Source organism: Engystomops pustulosus, chromosome 10 (genome assembly GCF_040894005.1).
Source record: "Engystomops pustulosus chromosome 10, aEngPut4.maternal, whole genome shotgun sequence".
Classification (NCBI taxonomy): domain Eukaryota; kingdom Metazoa; phylum Chordata; class Amphibia; order Anura; family Leptodactylidae; genus Engystomops; species Engystomops pustulosus.
In genome coordinates, this window is record NC_092420.1 from 92,337,580 (window position 1) to 92,354,400 (window position 16,821).

General features: G+C 45.1%; 1 long non-coding RNA gene across 1 annotated transcript; it reads right to left on the reverse strand.

Moving 5' to 3' along the window:
• Positions 1-1,589: 1,589 nt before the first annotated feature.
• LOC140104901 (uncharacterized) lies at positions 1,590-5,306 on the reverse strand. Its single transcript, XR_011850446.1, has 3 exons — positions 5,248-5,306; positions 3,712-3,831; positions 1,590-1,661 (listed from the first exon to the last, which is right to left on the reverse strand). It is a non-coding gene; the product is annotated as an uncharacterized lncRNA (long non-coding RNA).
• Positions 5,307-16,821: the final 11,515 nt, after the last annotated feature.

Here is a 16,821-nt window from a genome sequence, read left to right on the forward strand (position 1 = left end):
CCCTATGTACAAGAATATAACTACTATAATACTGCCCCCTATGTACAAGAATATAACTACTATAATACTGCCCCCTATGTACAAGAATATAACTACTATAATACTGCCCCCTATGTACAGGAATATAACTACTATAATACTGCCCCCTATGTACAAGAATATAACTACTATAATACTGCCCCCTATGTACAAGTATATAACTACTATAATACTGCCCCCTGTGTACAGGAATATAACTACTATAATACTGCCCCCTATGTACAAGAATATAACTACTATAATACTGCCCCCTATGTACAGGAATATAACTACTATAATACTGCCCCCTTTGTACAAGAATATAACTACTATAATACTGCCCCCTATGTACAAGTATATAACTACTATAATACTGCCCCCTGTGTACAGGAATATAACTACTATAATACTGCCCCCTATGCACAGGAATATAACTACTATAATACTGCCCCCTATGCACAGGAATATAACTACTATAATACTGCCCCCTGTGTACAGGAATATAACTACTATAATACTGTCCCCTATGTACAAGAATATAACTACTATAATACTGCCCCTATGTACAAGAATATAACTACTATAATACTGCCCCCTATGTACAAGAATATAACTACTATAATACTGCCCCCTATGTACAGGAATATAACTACTATAATACTGCCCCCTATGTACAGGAATATAACTACTAAAATACTGCCCCCTATGTACAAGAATATAACTACTATAATACTGCCCCCTATGTACAGGAATATAACTACTATAATACTGCCCCCTATGTACAGGAATATAACTACTATAATACTGCCCCCTATGTACAAGAATATAACTACTATAATACTGCCGCTACTTCTTCTGTGTAAGAAACTATATGAAAGTTTTCTCTGCATGATCAGTATAATGGATGTATCCTGCAGATATTTTGGCTACTGGACTCTGTCACTAGATGATGTTTACTCGGCGGTGGCATTTACATGAGATTACAAGTTGTTTTAGGTAAATTACTGGATTTGTTAAGTTTTGTAGCTAGAACTTCTAATTAAATGTGATCCCTTGAAATTCCTTTTATATCGGGAGGTAATTGTTCTGCTTGAGAATGCAAATAACTTCATACAATTTTTATGCTGCAGCAAAAACTAATTACAGATTCATGGTGTTCTTAGTGTTCACTTTTATACTGGAAGTGGCACCAAACTAAATATCCGATCATTTTCTGGGCGAGGACGGACTCAAGAGTTTTCCTGCCAAAATACTAGAAGAAGTGTGTTTCCAATCGATGATAACCCTTGTATGAGAGAGGAGCCCGGCACTGACAGTGGCCAATTTTCTTACATTAATTACAATGTATCTCATGATATAATGTAACCAAGAGGGTAGAGAGCAACTATAATCTCCAATTAAACAAGTGCATGTATTAACCAATGAATAAAGCAATACAAAATGTTTAAAACAGACAGTTTTTGCAGTTGCAATTGGATACAACACTTTGATCTCCTTTTGACAACTGGCAATTTAAGCATCATAACTCCTTCAAAGTAACTATGTGTTCTTTTTTTTGATTTATGACACAAGCTTCCATACATACCATCCCCCACTTAGACAAAGCTCCCTCTCTTGAGGTTCTTGAGGATCACAGGGTGCACCTACAATAGAGAGCATATAGAGAGCACATAAAGCTCCGCCTACTTACACAATATTACGACTTTACTCTAAATTTTTCTCTTTGCACTGCTACACAATTATCTATATGATTGCTAAAAGATGGATCTTGCTACGCCACTGCTTCAGAAACTTAGGTTTTTTTATGGATACAGGCAGAGACTTATTAAGTTTTAAAATGTAATATGCAAAGGTACAGTGCATACATAAAAAAAACCTCAAAAAATATTGTTAGATGAAAAGATCATAAAACAATATACATCTTACTAATGAATAGGAGAAGATCTCCGTGCTGTGGCTGTTTTTGGACCACTTTGTGCTCCAACAAAATCTCCCCCCCCCCCCCACCCCCTCCCTCACTCATGGCTGATGAAATACACAACTCACCTCTGTGAGACACATTTTTTGGGTGAGTTATTAAGAAGACTCTAATTCTAAGACTAATTCTTTCCAGGCTGGTATACATACATAATTATAGAGGTATTTACCATACACAGAGCTGAACTGCTGTATCTAAACTGCTTTAATAGGAGAATAGGAGTATTCACCATACATAGAGCTGAGCCGCTGTATCTAAGCTGCTATTAGAGATGTATCCACCTTACATAGAGCTGAGCTGCTGTATCTCTGTTGTTAATATAGAAGTATCCACATACATAGAGCTGAGGCGCTGTATCTAAGCTGCTTTTATGGTTGTATCCACCTCACATAGAGCTGAGATGCTGTATCTCAGTTGCTAATGTAAAAGTATCCACATACAAAGAGCTGAGGCGCTGTATCTAAGCTGCTGTTATGTCCGTATCCACCACACACAGAGATGAGCTGCTGTATCTGAGCTTTCATCAAAGAGATCTCTACTATACATAGAGCAGAGCTGCTGTATCTAAGCTGACTTCATAGAAAACAGACATAATGGGGGTCATTTGCTAAGGGCCCGAATCACGTTTTTCTGACGTGTTACCCGAATATTTCCAATTTGCGCTGATTTTCCCTGAATTGCCCCGGGATTTTGGCGCACGCGATCGGATTGTGTTGCATCGGCACCGGCATGCACGTGACGGAAATGGGGGGGGGGGGCGTAAGAAAACCCGACGGATTTGGAAAAACCGCTGCATTTTTTTAAAAAAGTGTCGCTTGACACGCGCTTACCTGCACCCAGGGCAGGACGGTGAACTCCAGTGCACTCCGACGAACTTCAGCGCAGCAGTGACACCTGGTGGACATCGGCCGCACTACCTTAGTGAATCGCCGGAAGACCCGAATCCTCCACAGAGAACGCGCCACTGGATTGCGACAGGACTGGGTAAGTAAATCTGCCCCAATGTGTGTTCTGTTTCCAGGATATATATTTTTCTTTTTTTTGGGGGGGGGGGCAGTAAGGGTTAAAACCCTATCTCCTCCTCTGTTCTTGCTGTAGCTCAGCCACGGCTTTGTTGTTCTGTGGATCTCATGTAGAATAGAAGTATCAATTTTGGACCCTATTGTCACTATTGTCAATGATGTAGCCAGGTTTTATATTTTATACCCGTCCAGCACCAGTAAGTTGTAGAGTTTACGGTTTCCAGATATTTGCGGTGTCATCGTAGCATTGCCCCTCCAGATGTATGGGTTGGGTTCTTCTAATGAGAATCACACGGACAGATACATTATTATGTTACATTCTCCATCTGCCTCTGACATCAAAGTAACGAGAAAAGATGGCAACTACTTCATCGCTTCCTGTGATTAGCGCAAGGGCCGCCGATGAGAAACACTAATGGCGAACAGCGTGTGGGTGGATAAATGTGTCATTTGGACTCATTGGGAAATAAGATACATTGGGGAGGAGAGCGGAAGAAATGGGAACCCAGAAGAGCCGAGACTCTCAATGACACCATCATCTTCATCATACACTATTTTAACTAGAACCCTCTTAACTCAAGGACCTGGGACTATGGATGGCGCTAATCTCCTGACATCAGCTCCAAAGCTCCTGATTAGTGCAGACACCATGAAGGTTGTAATCAGTAATTAAGATACTTAAACATGAGTCACCCTCAGGGATTTGGAGACGTCGTAGACCTCGCTTCTTCTTATAGGGGATGGAGTCTTCTCTGAAAACTTGTACTTTATTATAAGAAAGCGAACGCCTGTATGTTCTGGATAAATAATATCCTAATTAGAAGAGCAGAGAGGATAATATCAGAATAGGTTTTCTATTATATATAATTAGTTCACAGGTCTCTATAGAGATATCTTTTTCTACGCAATAGAAATTATGAAAAGTTTTGGATTATTTCTAGCATTTTAATTTTAAACATTCTGTAACTTTATTGAGTTGTTCCCTTCTGCCATTCTTACTTAGATTTTGGGTGGGATTTGGGTGTTGAAAGTTCACCCTTCAACCCCAGTAGCAGAATCTGGACATTGCTGCAGAGAAACCACCAGGTTGCTACCTCTTGAAGTATAAAGTCTATGTTAAGTGACCGCTGATAGATGCCTATCCCTGACAAGTCAAAGTCAGGGGAAGCTCATGATACAGTATTAGTATAGATGGATCATGCAGAGAGTCGGGTGAATGAGTCAGGGTCACAAAACAGGAATGACAGAAGGAGAAGGATGTCTTTAAGGGGCCTGGCATGCTAGGAAACTTTCTGCTCAGGCACCTTCTTGTGTGGAAAGGTACCTTAAAAAATCCACAAGGACAGAAACTTTTCAGGAAATGGAATGAAAAGTCTACAACTTTAAGGGGCAGCACAACAGCCGCATGTCCATGGATAACGGTGAGGTGCAAAGATAAGACCTTTAAAAACAAGCCAGTGTCCCAGCATGGGCGACCTGTAATCCCACTAGGGGAAGTAGTCTGTCTGATGTATGACCATTCATGTTACATGCATACTGACAGTTTCCCATGTCCCCAAGATTGGTTGTTTGCCGATTTAGCTACTGTTAGTCCTGCTTGACCTGCTGATCTCCCATGTTGAAACCAGCTTATCTCTGACTATGAATCTGTGCTGCACCAACTCTAGTTTCTCCTTTGATTTGTGCAGCGCTGTGTAATCTGTGTGCTTTATATTAATAAAGGAATATTATTATTATACAACCCCTCTAATTCCTCCTCTGCAACCTTTGTATTTCCTCCACAGCACTCACTGTATTTACTCCTCTGCACCCCTTATAGATTCTTTTCTGCACCCAATTTAGTTCTTCCTCTGTGCCCCACGTAGTTCCTCTTTGACCCCCTGTAGTGCCCACTCTGCGTCCTCTATAGTTTCCCTCTGCACCCCCTGTAGTGCCCACTCTGCACCCTCTATAGTGCCCACTCTGCACCCCCTGTAGTGCCCACTCTGCACCCCCTGTAGTGCCCACTCTGCAACCCCTGTAGTGCCCACTCTGCACGCTCTATAGTTTCCCTGTGCACCTCTATATTTCCCCTCTGCAATGCCCGATTAGTGCTTCTGCATGTTCTTTACACGCCCTAAATCTCCCTACAGATCCTTTTATATGGTTTAAAGGGTAAAGACCAGGGAGGTTTCTTAGATCATGTACTGAGGAGTGACCCTAAGCCAAACCATTAGGTCACACACATACCTGCAGCGTAACACTTAGGGTGGCACAGAGATCAGCTGAGATATGTCAGATTGTAGCTGAAAAAAAACAATGAGAAAACATAAGAAATGGGAAGAATATGACGACAGTTTAAGTGATTCTGAGACCTGGCTGTGTACATGTCAACCAGTGTGCAGTGCCGAAGATCCTGCAACCTGGTGCCGATCCGCCAGGACATCATTGTGATATAATTGAGTCCTCTCTGTGTCCACCATTAGATGTGACAATGTATCCCAGGGAAAGAGCATGGACAATGTTATCCTGCTCCGTCACCTTCCTATTAATGATACAGAATAAGGAGGCAGCAGGTCCCCAGCACTGGAGGCTCATGGGGGCACATGGGGTCATGGCTAATACTTCTGTATGGGGGCAGCAATCTCCATGAGAGCTCTCAGCACCAGGGGCACATGGGGTCATGGCTAATACTTCTGTATGGGGGCAGCAATCTCCATGAGAGCTCTCAGCACCAGGGGCACATGGGGTCATGGCTAATACTTCTTTATGGGGCGCAGCAATCTCCCTGAGAGCTCCCTGATATTTGTTCCTCTTTCTGTTGCTTTGCTGCAAAGGTTTTTTTTTTTTTGCTCGGTACAAATCAATGAGATTAAAAGATTGGCCTCATTTTATCTCCCAAATCTTTATGGCGCAGCCGCTCTCACGCTGGGTAATAAAGCGGCTCAGAATTTACAGGTCTCTGCGGCCGACTCCTTGTTTTCCCTCTGATATACTAAATGGTGTTGTGTTCTGGTGCGATACCGGGTCAAGAACCCTAAGCGCAGGGGCCACAGGAGTCTTATCTGCATGACCTTGTGCTTCTATATGGGGTATTTCGTGTACCGCTATATACCCCTGTGGCTTTCCAAGCACAATGACATAGTCAGGGCAGGATTATTTCATTAGCTACTTTCTCAAGGTGGCATCAAGGTGTGAACCCTCTGCCAGAGTTTTATGGCAGTATTACTTCTTCACTGTATGGTAATATCTCATGTGAAAAGTTTGTTGGTGATATCTGTGACTATATAACATTTTTGTGCGCTGTGTGGCAGCATATTTTCCACCAAATAAACAGATTATTAGTGCACCCCGTGGCAGCATTGGGTGTGTGTATAGTTTGGTGATATTGAAAATCGGTAAATAAATGTATTGGGCCACATTTACTAAGAGCCGTGTGCCAGTTTTCTTTGTACGTTCTTTGCACAGGTATTTAAGAAGTGTCCAAGACAATTGTGGTGCACACTGCACCATTCTTCATGGGACACAAATTTCTGCACCGTACGGGGCATACCAGTGCTCAGTCGTACCATGCCCACATTTATCATGCAGAGTCCGACAGAAATGTATTGCACACCCCATGGTAAAGGTGCACCAAAAAAAGTTGATGCACTCTGTCGGGGCAGTGCAGGGGTCACCAGATTCATGCAGTCCGTGTGCCAGAAATCCTGAATCTGACGGCCCATGCACACTACACAGGACACTGCACGCAGTACAAACTGCACATAGTACACACTAAACAGGACACTGCACATAGTACACAGGACACTGCACATAGCACACACTGCACATAGTACACATGACACTGCACATAGCACACACTGCACATAGTACACAGGACACTGCACATAGTACACATTACACAGGACACTGCACATAGTACACACTACACAGGACACTGCACATAGTACACACTGCACAGGACACTGCACATAGTACACACTGCACAGGACACTGCACATAGTACACACTGCACAGGACACTGCACATAGCACACACTGCACATAGTACACACTGCACTGCACATAGTACACACTGCACATAGTACACACTGCACATAGTACACACTACACAGGACACTGCACATAGTACACACTACACAGGACACTGCACATAGTACACACTGCACAGGACACTGCACATAGTACACACTGCACAGGACACTGCACATAGTACACACTGCACAGGACACTGCACATAGCACACACTGCACATAGTACACACTGCACTGCACATAGTACACACTGCACATAGTACACACTGCACATAGTACACACTACACAGGACACTGCACATAGTACACACTGCACAGGACACTGCACATAGCACACACTGCACATAGTACACACTGCACTGCACATAGTACACACTGCACATAGTACACACTGCACATAGTACACACTACACAGGACACTGCACATAGTACACACTACACAGGACACTGCACATAGTACACACTGCACAGGACACTGCACATAGTACACACTGCACATAGTACACACTGCACAGGACACTGCACATAGCACACACTGCACATAGTACACACTGCACTGCACATAGTACACACTGCACATAGTACACACTGCACTGCACATAGTACACACTGCACATAGTACACAGGACACTGCACATAGCACACACTGCACTGGTCTTAGTAAATGTGGCCACAGTGAGGTAGTAGTATATGTGCACAGTCTGGTGGTGTAAGGGCCACATATATAGCGTCTAGTTGCTGCTCATAAAGTGTTATTTTCTCTAATGATTCTGGCTGAATGAAGGTTCCTATGTGTCATTATACCAATAATGGGCGAGTAATAATGTAAATGAGGAATGTGTAATGCAGAGGTGGGAATGACATAGCGACAGATGGCGGTGGGTGCACATAGGTGGGTTATTATTCTATAACAGGTGAAGAAAGAAATGTCAGACTCTTCTATATGTAATAACAAAAGCAAAATGAGCTGATTCTTGTGAAACTAACTAAAGTGCAACTGTAAAATATAAAAACTTTTGCCTAACTCTGAACTAAGCAAAAAGAAGCAATTCTCTAATTTACTCTAATAAGTATCTGCAGGTTTTTGGCTGCTAGCAGAGGTTTTACCTTGTCCTACCAGGTTGATCTCCCTTTGTCTGTATACATGGCAATCTATGCAGGAAGGCTGGAGGGTGGGCGGAGCTTGTTGGGAGGGGACGTGGGAGAGGAGTTTACACTACAGCCTGCTATGTGCTGGAGAACAGCAGTTTCCACTAAAAAAAACAGGACCCAAGCATGTGACTCATCACATGCTTCAGTTCGACCAATTACAGACATGCTGTCCTGATTCATGTGAATGCCCTCAGTGTTCTGGCCTCAGTGCCCTTATCTAATGTCACAACTAGGAAGTGCCCGGCCCTTATAAGGAATAGCTGAATATGATTTTATAAGAAAAGATGATAGATATACCAGGCTATATCTCAGGCTAGGAATAAGCCAACAGGTATCTTTGGAAGAGTTATTAAAGTCTCTCTCCAGCTGTGCTAAACTATTTTGTCAGTAACATTACAGTTACTCTGTAAGTGTTTGTGCCACTTTTGTGTCGGGGTTGCAGTTTGTCCGACACTTTAGAAAACCGTGCAGCTAGAGGGACAAGGTGGTGCGGCAGTTTGCGGCACATTTCTTACTACGATTCAACACAATTCTGTCACAACAGCACGAAGCAAAGTGAACCAAGAAAAAAAAAGTGGCGTAACACGAAGCAGCCGAGCGCCATTGAAAAATTATAATGTTTTGTTTTTAGTACTAGTCTTCTCATATAAGAAAGATACACCATATGGGCCCCCAAGGCCTCATGGGTCCTGTTGCAACCGTACCCTCTGTACTCCCTCAAGTTGCACCCCTGGGTGCAACTGTATCACATCTTAAAACTGACCAGATTAATTAAGAGCCAGAGACACTGGGGCACATTTACTAAGATTGTCAGAAACAATCTTGCCCGTGTAGAATGCTTGGTGTGCAACGTGCACCAGAAATCATGAATCTGACGCTTCCCTGCACTGCCCCAACAGAGTTTACCAACTTTTTTGTGGTGCATCTTTAACATCGGGCGTGGGACAGACTTTGCATGTTAAATCAGGCGCACGGTGCGACTGAGCACCGGAACGCCCCTAATTTGTGTCGCATGGAGGCAGTGCAGCTGCACCACAAAACGTTCTCTACATTTGTAGTGTAGATACTTCTTAAATACCTGTGCAAGCAGTTTACACCTAAAAATATGTGCTAAGTCAGACAGAAAACCGGTGCAACAACCTTAGTAAATGTGCCCCAATATTGGACTATCTGGTGCACCCTGCACAGGATGAGGAAACTGCACGAAGGCAGAAGCTCCAGATCTCATGTATCTGGTCCATAGAGCTACATAACATGTTCTGATGTTGTGACTTTAGGAGGTAGAGCACGCTTGTTGGTGTCAGTAATCGCACACACGGCCACATCCCTGGCACTTCCCGTACACATGAGGTGGAGTCATCTTGAAGTGTTAGAGAATATCCAAATAAATACGGATAGTTCCTCTTCAGGTCTGTGTTCACCTCATGAGGCCGCAGAGACAATGTTACTTCACACAGTTATGATCCTGCAGTTGGGACTGCAGCCGATGTCCTAGACATGAGGAGGTTAAGGGCTCCCCTTTGTAGCCGCCAACCACAAAATGACCCCTTTATTTGGCAATTTATTGGTGGTGGTCGTGTCCTCTCTCCAATGTAACCTACTTTGTGACATGATCCGTATGGTTGGTCCTGGATCACCCCCATCATTGGCCCTGGTCTTCACTGTGGAAGGTTGTGGCCTTTGGGGTACTAGGCTGGCATTAATGACCCCTAGGGCCTGACCACCTGGGATGGTATAAGGTGTGCAGCCACTCCAAGTCTTCTCTGCCCTTGTTCTTTGGAAGTGCTGGGACTTCTATTTTGTAGGTCCAGGATCTTCCAGTACATCATGTTGACTATGTCCAGCAATGTTCCACGGGATTGCTGGATTGTGGGTGCAAACTACGAAGCACCAGTGACTGCTGGCATCCACATTCTGCCTTGTGTCTTGGGCAGCTTTAGGCAAATAGTGCCCAGATATGATTATACTTTGAGCACAACAAATGGTCTCCAGAAAGCGCAGCATTTATATACTTAGGGCCCAAACCCAGAGCCGCCATATATTCAGTATCCATGACACATTGTATTGTGGATCTGTGCCCGTCAGGCTACAGTGCCAGTTATCCCCTCTGGTCCATTACTTCTGCATAACTTAGATGCGGCTGCATAGATTATTACGTCTTCACCCGGGAGGGGTCTCTTGCTTCCCGCTATGTTGAGCATTGGATCTGGAGATGAGTAATGACGTGGGTGGGTTTGCTTAATGCTCCGTTAGACACTTGGTGCCAAGTTACCTGAAGGGGAGTTTCAGTCGGTGCCCATGTGGCTTCTCTCAGCGACATCATAATTACTAGCAGCCGGTGTGCCATGTCCCCCAGCCATTTGCGGGGCAGTACCGACTGCCCTAGGAAACAAAACCAGCCATCCCCCCGGGCCGGCGCCGTCAGCGTGCCTCCGCCACACAAGGCTTCATTAGCTGCTTTACATGCACGATATCAGCAAGAGCAACTAAAATAATTCTGTAATTAATGAAGTCCCTTCCATTCCCATTATGCAAATGCTGTTAATTTCAGCTGCTCGAATATGCAAATGTGGCATGGAAGCTGCGAGAGCTGGGAGAGCGTCTGGGATGGTGGTCTCGGCCCGGGCAGATGGACTGGCAGCATTGCTGGGGAGCGGAGGTTAATTGCTCTGCCTGGCAGGTTAATGGTGTTTGTTTAGTCGTCTTGCAGAGCGGCAGAAACTTCTTGGACTTGATTCTTTCCTTCTCTCCTTGCAGGGGGGGCGCTCCGGAGACGTGCAGTTTGGTGAATTCTTTGAGTTAGCACGTCCCTGGATGGGCCCTGGAGGGGCCCCTGAACTTTGGTTTATTACTGGTTGAATTTAGATTTTAACCTTTAGATTTGAGAGACATTTAAATAACAAATCCCTATACTATAAATGATCTATCCACAGGAGAGCAGGACCTGGCACCCAGCTGATCAGCTCACACCAATTGTGGCGCTACATCATGGTTGTGGTCGGAGGGAGAAGGCTTCATCCATCATGTATGAGCCATCAGCCACCCTGCATCCTCGGACCAGGATGTATTGCAGCCGATCAGCTCACGGCAGTGGTGGCGCTACATCATGGAAGTGGCTGGAGGGGGAAGGCTCCATCCATCATGTATGAGCCATCAGCCACCCTGCATCCTCGGACCATAGTGCAATAGAGCTGATCAGCGCATGGCAGTGGTGATGCTACATCATGGATGTGGCCGGAGGGGAAGGCTCCATCCATTGTGTATCATCCTTCCCACCAACCTGCATCCTCTGACCACAGTGTATTACAGCCGACCAGCTCACGGCAGTGGTGGCGCTACATCATGGATGTGGTCGGAGGGAGAAGGCTCCATCCATCGTGTATCAGCCATCAGCCACACTGCATCCTCTGACCATAGTGCATCACAGCAGATCAGCGAATGGCAGTGGTGGCGCTACATCACGGATGTGGCCAGATGGAGAAGGCTTCATCCATCGTGTATCATCCTTCCTACCAACCTGCATCCCTTGACCATGGTGTATTAAAGCCGATCAGCTCATGGCAGTGGTGGAGCTACATCATGGATGTAGTTGGAGGGAGAAGGCTCCATCCATTGTGTATCAGACATCAGCCACCCTGCATCCTCTAACCATAGTGTAATACAGCCAATCAGCTCATAACAGTGGTAGAGCTACATCATGGTCTTGGCTAGAGGGGGAAGGCTCCATCCATCATGTATGAACCATCAGCCACCCTGCATCCTCTGACCATAGTGCATTACAGTAGATCAGCTCATGCCAGTGGTGGCGCTACAATGTGGATGTGGCTTGAGGGGGAAAGCTCCATCCATCGTGTATCATCCTTCCCACCACCCTGCATCCTCTGACCATAGTGTATTACATCCAATCAGCTCATGGCAGTGGTGGCGCTACATCATGGATGTGGCTTGTGGGAGAAGGCTCCATCCATCATGTATGAGCCATCAGCCACCCTGCATCCTCTGACCATAGTGCATCACAGCAGATCAGCTCATGCCAGTGGTGGCGCTACAATGTGGATGTGGCTTGAGGGGGAAAGCTCCATCCATCGTGTATCATCCTTCCCACCACCCTGCATCTTCTGACCATAGTGTATTACATCCAATCAGCTCATGGCAGTGGTGGCGCTACATCATGGATGTGGCTTGTGGGAGAAGGCTCCATCCATCATGTATGAGCCATCAGCCACCCTGCATCCTCTGACCATAGTGCATCACAGCAGATCAGCTCATGGCAGTGGTGGCGCTACAGTATCCATCATGTATCAGCCATCAGCCACCGTGCATCCTCTGACCATAGTGCATTACAGCCGATCACCGCATGGCAGTGGTGGTGCTATATCATGGTCTTGGCTGGAGGGGGAAGGCTCCATCCATCATGTATGAGCCATCAGCCACCCTGCATCCTCTGACCATAGTGCATTACAGCAGATCAGCTCATGGCAGTGGTGGCGCTACATCATGGATGTGGTCGGATGGAGGCTTTATCCATCATATATCATCCTTCACCACCCTGTATTCTCTGACCATAGTGCATTACATCCAATCAGCTCATGGCAGTGGTGGAGCTACAGTATCCATCATGTTTCAGCCATCAGCCACCGTGCATCCTCTGACCATAGTGTATTATAGCCAATCAGACAGGGTATTAGGTGTCACTCACCCCACCGACCCTATCAATGACCGATCCTGTGCATAGGATATTAATAGTATAGAGTTGGAAATTCCCTTTAAAAAGACCTTTCATCACCTTCACCATCTCCAACATTTACCAACCTTCAAAATAAAATTACAGGACATTTAGGCCTAATATCATATTCCACCCTTGATGCCCCCAAGTGCAGTGTTATGCCAAAGATGACTACAGATTTATGGTCTTTTCATCCTGCTTGTCTTTGGGCTCTTCCTGATGTGGTCCTGTACTATGGTCTCTAAGCCAATTACATATCGTCTCTCTTCTGCTCTTCCTCCCCTCTCACAGCATGAAGCCTCACAGACCGGGAGATGGGATCCGCAGCAGCCTTGATACAACTGTATCTGATGCGCTGGACTCCTGGCTGATACTTTTTTTTACTTTTTTTTTTTTATTATTTTTATTGAGATTTTTACAATACAAACTACGGTATATACTTGATACTTTTTTTTAATACTTTTTAACTGCACTGATACATTGCAACAAAGTAACAGGACAGATATTTGTGGTTTTGCCAGCACAGAATTGTCTGGACCAGATACAATTGTAACATTTAGTGGGGTCCAATCACTGGGATCTGAGTTATAGGATTGGGGAATCCGTATCCCTGCACATCAGAGGATCTACTGCACTGCATTTTATGAACTGTATTCTAGGACTGCAGTGAGGACTGACACAGGGGCAGAAAGGGGGCGCGTGAGGCATCAGGGGCCTCAAAAACCGCAGAATATTTTTGGAGACTTGTATTTTCCCCCCCAGCACGATTACTTCCAGCGACTCGGTCTTCATTAACCCTTCGTGGACATTGACGTATTCTGTTTGCCAGCTGCTGTCATAGCAGGGAAAGATAATTGAGTGCAGCGTTACCTTCCTGGCAATAGTGTGTTTATCAGAACCTGCTCGCGGCAGATGTGCTAATCACCCCTTGTCTGCGCAGCAGTGATTAAGACTCAGCGCTGCGGCTCCATCACTCACCCCCCTCCCCCGGCCGGTCCAGCACCAGATGTAGGAACCGGCCCCCTAATCCCTTCTACTAATTAACCGCACCTTCCTCTTCTTCTCCAGTCTGTCAGAATATTCCTGGCACCTCAAGAATGTGGAGATATATCGACAACTCATTTCTAATGTTTTCGAGAAGTATCAAAGTGATACTTACCTTGACAAGTATTGTTAGAGGTGCGACCTTGGCCCCGGTGGATCCTGAATGCTTAGGGGCTTCAGGAAACGTCACGCAGCGAGACACTAAACAAATGTTGTGGGCTGTGAATGTTATCCTTGAGAATTCGCTTATAACAACAAATGCACGGCTTTTGCTGCAGCTGCCTGACATTGAGCTGTCATACAAGGTTAAAAGGAATGTGTCACCAAATACAGGGTTATTTTATTACTGTAAATTGCTGTTTATTAATTTGCTGATTTGGGAGAGAATTTTATATTGCTTTAAATATTTAGTAAATATTATTTTTTCCTCCTGAATTTTGTCCACCAGGGGGAGCTCCAGCAAAGTGCAGATAATGCATACACAACACGGGGCATAGCAGAGTAGGAAGAGGAGAGAAACCTATCACCTATGCTGAAGCAGTGAACAACACCAGTGATGGCAGCGATGCTATTCTCCTTAGTTTAGACCATCAGAGCAGCAGCCTGTGATCTCCTCCCTCTGATTATCTCTCACTAGAGAACGGAGACCATGTGATGCAGCTTTGTGTAGCTGGCAGGAGAATCTTGTGTCCATGCAACTCTGTGGATACAGATGTCTCTTGTCTCCCCTGTTCCCTATCAGTCCCTCCATTTTAGTCTGTGATCCTGCACAATTTTCTTTGCACCTCAGGCTGCACTACAGACAGCTTCACTCTGCTGCAGCCTCCTTTCCCCCTGCTTTTCAGACACTGTCTACACAGCAGGGAGGCTAATAACCCTCCCTCTGGCTTCACATGTTACATTGTGTTTGCCCAATGTAAACACAACATTCTTACTTAACACTTAAGTCTTTATGTAACTATTTCACTTCTGGTTTCTACTACTTATTCCATGCTCCATGCTTCCCTATGTAATGGAAGCCATCTGGCTATTCACTGTATCATATATACAAATTATGCAGAGCTCAGTAGGTTTATTTGTTGGAATCTTATTGAATTTGTTGGCAGGTGTCTCAACGACAAAATACAACTGGACTCAGTTTGAGAGCAAACGTAGGAAGCGGTTAGACTCCGCCCACTTCATTGCTGCTGAGGAAGATTTTTGTCAGGAAGCTTCAGGATGGAAGAAGATCTGAAAATATCAATAAAACAACATTATATATACCATTCTGTATGTTGGGAATGTTTGAAAGAGGAATCTGATAGAGGGAAGAGGAAACAAAGATATACATTGTATCCTGAGGTCCATATTAATATGCATGATACAGTACCATGAAGAACCTTTGTATACTGCACTGCAGAAGCAGAACAAACCCCAATTGTCACATTTGCTTTTTTAGAAATGGGAGATGGGCAGCCCTAGCTTCCCTGATCAGGACTTTCATTGTCCATGTTACAAAATGTAGGAAATTTTTGCTCTTCTTTTTGGTTGAACACTGATACTTTCTCCAATGATTAACTTAATCTTCTTTTTACAGTTCTGTCTCAGAGGTTGTTTTATGGCGGCTCATAACCTCGGCCTCCTGCCCCATTTTCACCATAGAGAATATCACTTATTAAAGGGCAATTGAATGCGGGTAATGACTCGGACTGGGCAGTAAAATGAGTTGAAAAAGTTGAAAGTGAGATGGACTCGGCGCATAAAGTTTACGTTGCAAAGTTAATTGAAGCCGCCATTGTCCCTAAGCCACTGGAAACATTCCTCGAAGATTGTTTTAATATTTGAAGGTGTCATAAAATTGATGGATGTGCAATGCCTCGTGTCTGCTCTCTCGGATGGTTGTATTTCCAAGGAGAAATAACAGCAGAACAAATTGAAGAATCTCACTGCATGTGAAAATCTATGTTGTCACGGTAAGAGACTACAAATGGAACATGTACAGTCTGAACCTTCCTGTGCAACACCCCTGCCAATGCATGGGCAGGCTGGTAATTGCAATCAGCGCCCTCTCCAGGTCTGGTGCTGTTAGGTGGAGTCATGACCCACTAGGTTGTTTTCTAGAACTTGGGATATTATCTAATTGCACCTGTAGATACTACCTGGTAAGGCAAAAGTTGACATTGTGATTGTCCAATGATGTTTCTCTAATAGATACCACCTGACCAGGGATTATATATACCCCTGCTGGGTGGAAGCACATGGTCCTTGTATAAAGTCACTGTCCTAATTCCAGGAACTTCTAGTGCCTCAGGCCTACAGCCTTGCACCCAGGGCAAGTCCCGAGACTTAAGCACTGAACTGAGCTCCACCACCTGGACTCAGTTCCATCTGTACTAGTCCAGCCTGTACCTACTACCAGGCTGTGTGTAACCTTCCTGTGGAGCGGCTTTCCATGACTCTTCCAGCTTAAGAATCTGATGTTATCGTGTTGGCCATTGCCTTTTGTTCAATAACGAACTGTAAGTTGATTTGCACAACGTTACCTCCGCATGATCCCTGGATACGGCTGTTACCACCACGGGTTCCCCATCCATTACCCAGGGACCTATCTTACAGACACTCAGGAGTTGCCCCAAGGAGAACCAGTACCTTAGCCTCTCCCTCCATATTTCTTGTACACACCACATGCTGGAGACTTGCCAGGCTGTAGGACAGCCCTCCGGTCCCCATACCAAGCACCGTGACATCAGCGCACCCTAGGCCGCAGCCGCCAGCCACTCCGGTATTCTGGGCCCCGGCTGCCTCCAGGCACCAAGAAAAGGCTGGGCCGCACATGTGTCACTCGTCCACCTCTATGGTCAGTAGGGTAGTTGTTTCTCACTATGAGGTC